The following is a 5,610-nucleotide window of genomic DNA, read 5'->3' on the forward strand; positions in this document are numbered from 1 at the left end:
GCTAAATCTCCACAGGAGAAAGGCTAGACAGTGAGGCCGACAAAGAATTTGTGAGGAAGCACAAGGGGGCTCGGCCCGGGATTTGAACTCGACCTCGCGACCCAAAGCTGGTGAATCATTCCCCTAGACCAACGAAGCCGCTGAGCCGCACCCTGGGTCTTGTTTTGTCAGGACCCTTGCAGCCTGAGCAAGTAAAAAATCTGGTCCAAAATTGGCTTTTTTCCTTCTATGCTAACAAAAGAGTTTGTCTTTGTTTGTTCTGCGAAGGCCGACTTGCAGTTAAGTCTATGTGTGCTTGTTTCGAAAGAAGGGCTGTCCGGGAGTTGAACCTGACCCTCAAGACCCGAAGCGAGAATCATACCCCAGACCAACGAGCCTGGGCCAAGGGTACCTTTATTATTAGCGCCTTTCTTCACAACAAATATTTAGAGTGGTTCGCAGGTAAGACCAATCTTTCAGCTTGGTTCCACTGCGATCAACATTTCCTAAAGAAAGTCCTGTGTAACGAACTGCAGCAGTTCACCGGTGGCAACTAGCAGCAAAGTTGCAGAGTTTTACAGAACAGAGGGATCATCCGGGATTTGAACCTCGGGACCTCTCGCACTGCTGAATCATACCCCCTAGACCAACGAGCCTGGGCCATGGGTACTTTTATTCATTGCCATCTTCACAACAAATATTTAGAGTGGTCTGCAGGTAAGACCAATCTTTAAGCTTGGTCCACTCCACATCAACATTCCTAAAGTAAGTCCCGCAACGAACTGCAGCAGTTCACCGGGTGGCAGCTAGTAGCAAAGTTGCAGAGTTTTTCACAAAACAGAGGGCTCGGGTCCGGGGATTTGAACCCGGACCTCTCGCGACCCAAAGCCAGAATCATACCCCTAGACCAACGAGCTGGGAGTGCACCCCGTCTGGTTTTGTCAGGACCCTTGCAGGCCTGGAGCAAGCAAAAAATCTGGTCCAAAATTGGCCTTTTCCTTCAATGCTAACAAAAGAGTTTCTACTTTGTGTGTTTCAAGAAGGCCGATTCTGCAGTAAAGTCTGGCGCTTGTTTCGAAAGAAGCGGGTCCGGGAGTTGAACCCGACCTCCGCACCGGTTTAGAATCATACCCTAGACCAACGAGCCTGGGGCAAGGTACCTTTTATTCAGTGCCTTTCTTCACAACAAATATTTAGAGTGGTCTGCAGGTAAGACCAATCTTTGCTTGGTTCCACTGCACATCAACATTTCCTAAAGTAAGTCCTAAAACAAACTGCAGCAGTTCACCGGGTGGCAGCTAGCAGCAAAAGTTGCAGAGTTTCACAAAATAGAGGGCTCGTCCGGGATTTGAACCCGACCTCCCGCACCCTAAGCTTGAGAATCATACCCCTAGACCAACGAGCCTGGGGCAAAGTGTACCTTTATTCAGTGCCTTTCTTCACAACAAATATTTAGAGGGTGGGGAATGTCAAGGTTAGCTGTCTGGATGTTAATTTTTCCTAGGATAGATGATTTAATTTGCAGGTATTGTAAGAAGTGTTTACTCGATGCCGTGCTTCTGGACCAAACAGGAAAATGAGGCCAGATTATTGTCTTGAAGAATGTGTTGAAGGTGAGTGATGCCCTTTCCCATCCATGTGTGAAAGTTAAGTGTTTTTTATTGACGGTGAAATCTGGGTTATTCCAAATCGCGCGAATTGATGGTGCTATAGGTGAATCAGTGATGTGGTAGAATCTCCACCAGGCTGTCAGAGTAGCTGAAATTGTTGGGGCTTTGAAGGATGGATGTTTTTGACCGACTGACTGCAGAAAGGGAGATCTGAGATTTTAATTTCTTTACAGATTGTTTGTTCTAGGTCTAACCAGGTGTTGTCTGAGGGGGGGGTGTAGCCATTTGTGGATGAAGTGGAGCTGGTTGGCCAGGCATAGTGCTGCTGGAAGCGGGGCCTCTAGTCCTCCCATTGCTTTTGGTTTTTGAGAGTGGCGAGTTTGATCCTTGGGGTCTTATCTTTCCAGTAGAATTTAGTGATTAATGAATCGAGAGACTTAAACCAGAGGGTGGTGGGCTGGGTTGGAATCATAGAGAATAGATAGTTTATTTTGGGCAGTATTGTCATTTTGATTACTGAGATTCTGCCCATGATGGATAATGGGAGGTTCTTCCAGCGTTGAAGGTCATCATCTATTGAAGTGAGTAGAGGGGAATAATTTAGGCTAAATAAGTCTGACAGCCTGGGGAGACTTTTATCCCTGGCAAGTGATATAGTTAGTGCAGAGGATAGGTGAAGAGTTGGCTGTCACATCCCAGCTGTTGGGATGTAATGGGAGAACTGCAGATTTATTCCAATTGATTGAGTATTCAGAAATTTTAGAGAATGTGTCAATGAGTTTGATGGTTTCTTCTACTGATGTTGTGGGGTCTTGAAGAAAGAGAAGAATGTCGCCAGCATAAAGGCTGATTTTGTGATGCATATATGGAGTCTGGACATTTTTGATGAGGGGGTTCTGACGGATGGCAGCTGCTAGGGGTTCAATGAAGATTGTAAAATAGTGAGGGGAGAGTGGGCACCCCTGTCTAGTCCCCCCCCGGTGAAGAGTGAAACTTTTGTGATGTTAGTCCATTGGTGATTACTGTGGCTGAAGGAGAGGCATATAGAAGTTTAATCCAGTTAATGAATCCACTCCCCGAAGCCAAACCTCCCTAATGTGGAAAACAGGAAATTCCAGTTCACCCTATCAAAAAGCTTTTTCTGCGTCCAGAGTTGCTATGATGGTATTATCTTGAAAATTTGTAGAGTGATACATTATATTTAACAGTCTGCGGGTGTTGGTGGATGAAATTCTACCTTTAATGAAGCCTGTTTGGTCTGGGTGGATAATGGATGGGGTGACCTCTGCTAATCTGTGTGCTAGCATTTTTGCGATTATCTTATTGTCCACATTGAGGAGAGAAATTGGTCGTAGCTGGATGGCAATGTTGGGTCCTTATTGGGCTTGAGGAGCAGTGAAATTGAGGATGTGGTGGAACTAGTTGGAAGACGTCCTTTCTGTTTTGATTCATTAATCATTCTGATGAAAAGTGGAGCTAAGATGGTCCAAAAATTGTTTGTAGAACTCAAAGGAAAGCCATCCGACCTGGTGCTTTATTATCGGGCATCTGTTTCAGAGCATCAAACAGTTCTTGTTGAGTTATAGGTGATTCTAGGTTTTTATTTCGTCTCATTGAGTTGTGGTAATTCGATGCTGTTTAGAAAGAGTCTATGAATTCCTGGTTGGGGTTTATTTCTGAAGAATATAGTTTATTGTAAACTGGTAAAAAACATGATTTATTTCTTCAGGTGAGCTGGTTAGCTTCCCTGCTGAGTTCTTTTTTTTATGACCGGATTGTTGATTTTTCTTTGTTACGCTTTGGATTTGATTTGCTAAGTATTTACCTGATTTATTGCTATGGTGGAAGTTTTCCTGCCTTAGACGGTGAATCATAAATTGAGTGTGTTTATTGAGTATTTCATTGAGTTTGAATTTATGTTTCCTAAGTTTTGCCTGTGTTTCTTCAGTTGGGTTGTTTGCATTGGTTTCTTCTAACTGTTTAATTCCTTATTGTTGAGTTCTACTTCCTGTTCTTTTTCCTTCTTTTTTTTTGTATACTGAATATGAGATGATTCTTCCTCTGAGTACTGCTTTTCCTGTTTCCCACAGAAGGGAAGGAGATGATTCAGGGAGCCGTTCATTTCTAGAAAGAATGCCCACTCTCTCCCAACAAAACTGATGAAATTTGGGTCTTGTAAGAGGGATGAAAATTAACACATTTCAATGAAATTCCCCTGTAACGCTTCTTGGGCTCGTCCGATTTGAACCTCGACCTCTCGCACCCAAAGCGAGAATCATACCCCTAGACCAACGAGCGCAATGTGATGGCTCAGGGGGAAAAAATAAACATCCAACTGAGGCTAAATCTCCACAGGAGAAAGGCGTTAGACAGTGAGGCCGACAAAGAATTGGTGAGGAAGCACAAAAGGGCTCGTCCGGGATTTGAACCCGGGACCTCTCGCACCCAAAGCGAGAATCATACCCCTAGACCAACGAGCCGCTGAGTGCACCCCTGGGTCTGGTTTTGTCAGGACCCCTTGCAGGCCTGAGCAAGTAAAAAATCTGGTCCAAAATTGGCTCTTTTTTCCTTCTATGCTAACAAAAGAGTTTCGTCTTTGTGTGTTTCGTTAGCGTCGATTCTTGCAGTAAAGTCTGGCGTTTGTTTCGGAAAGAAGCGCTCGTCCGGGAGTTGAACGCGGGACCTCTCGCACCCGAAGCGAGAATCATACCCCTAGACCAACGAGCCTGGGGCAAGGGTACCTTTTATTCAGTGCCTTTCTTCACAACAAATATTTAGAGTGGTCTGCAGGTAAGACCAATCTTTCAGCTTGGTTCCACTGCGCATCAACATTTCCTAAAGAAAGTCCTGGGTAACGAACTGCAGCAGTTCACCGGTGGCAGCTAGCAGCAAAAGTTGCAGAGTTTTACAGAACAGAGGATCTTCGGGATTTGAACCTTCGACCTCTCGCATCCTAAGCGAGAATCATACCCCTAGACCAACGAGCCTGGGGCAAGGGTACCTTTTATTCAGTGCCTTTCTTCACAACAAATATTTAGAGTGGTCTGCAGGTAAGACCAATCTTTAAGCTTGGTTCCACTGCACATCAACATTTCCTAAAGTAAGTCCTGGGTAACAAACTGCAGCAGTTCACCGGTGGCAGCTAGCAGCAAAAGTTGCAGAGTTTCACAGAACAGAGGGCTCGTCCGGGATTTGAACCCGGGACCTCTCGCACCCTAAGCGAGAATCATACCCCTAGACCACCTGAGCCAGGCAAAATGACGAGCGTTTTGTGCAGCAATATTTAACTGAAAGGAAAGGCAGGTCGAGTGGTGTTGAGTTGAAGAAAAGCTGCCGGCTACATGCTGTACAGCAAAGGTAAGACAGTGCTGACACAAGCACCTGATAATGACAAATAGTTGCGTGGGGAAGGGCTTGTCTGGGATTTGAACCCGGGACCTCTCGCACCCTAAGTGAGAATCATACCCTAGACCAACAAGCCTTGACTGGCTATGAATCTAGCTGAAAAAACAACAACATCATTTTCTAGATCACTGATGAGAGTTGAAAATTAACACATTTCAATGAAATTCACCTGTAACGCCTGCGGGCTCGTCCGGGATTTGAACCCGGGACCTCTCGCACCCAAAGCCAGAATCATACCCCTAGACTAACGAGCCACAATGTGACGGCTCAGGTGGAATAAATAAACATCCAACTGAGGCTAAATCTCCACAGCAGAAAGGCGTTAGACAGTGTGGCCGACAAAGAATTGGTGAGGAAGCACAAAAGGGCTCGGTCCCGATTTGAACCGGGACCTCGCACCCGAAGCGAGAATCATACCCCTAGACCAACGAGCCACGCTGCGCATAAGCTTTTGTCGAGCGTTTTGTGCAGCAATATTTAACTGAAAGGAAAGGGAGGTCGGGTGGTGTTGAGTTGCAGAAAAGCTGCCGGCTACATGCTGTACAGCAAAGGAGAGACAGTGCTGACACAAACACATGATACTGACAGAAAGTTGCGTGGGAAAGGTCTCGTCCGG

General features: G+C 45.6%; 3 non-coding genes across 3 annotated transcripts; all 3 read right to left on the reverse strand.

Annotated features, from left to right (window-relative positions):
• Positions 1-3,997: 3,997 nt before the first annotated feature.
• Positions 3,998-4,069, reverse strand: trnap-ugg. The gene has a single exon. It is a non-coding gene; the product is annotated as a tRNA-Pro (tRNA).
• A 697-nt stretch (positions 4,070-4,766) lies between these two features.
• trnap-agg lies at positions 4,767-4,839 on the reverse strand. Its single transcript has one exon. It is a non-coding gene; the product is annotated as a tRNA-Pro (tRNA).
• A 337-nt stretch (positions 4,840-5,176) lies between these two features.
• Positions 5,177-5,248, reverse strand: trnap-ugg. Its single transcript has one exon. It is a non-coding gene; the product is annotated as a tRNA-Pro (tRNA).
• Between the last annotated feature and the right edge of the window lie 362 nt (positions 5,249-5,610).

This window comes from Alosa alosa, unplaced genomic scaffold, assembly GCF_017589495.1.
Source record: "Alosa alosa isolate M-15738 ecotype Scorff River unplaced genomic scaffold, AALO_Geno_1.1 AALO_1.0_unplaced_573, whole genome shotgun sequence".
Taxonomy (NCBI): domain Eukaryota; kingdom Metazoa; phylum Chordata; class Actinopteri; order Clupeiformes; family Clupeidae; genus Alosa; species Alosa alosa.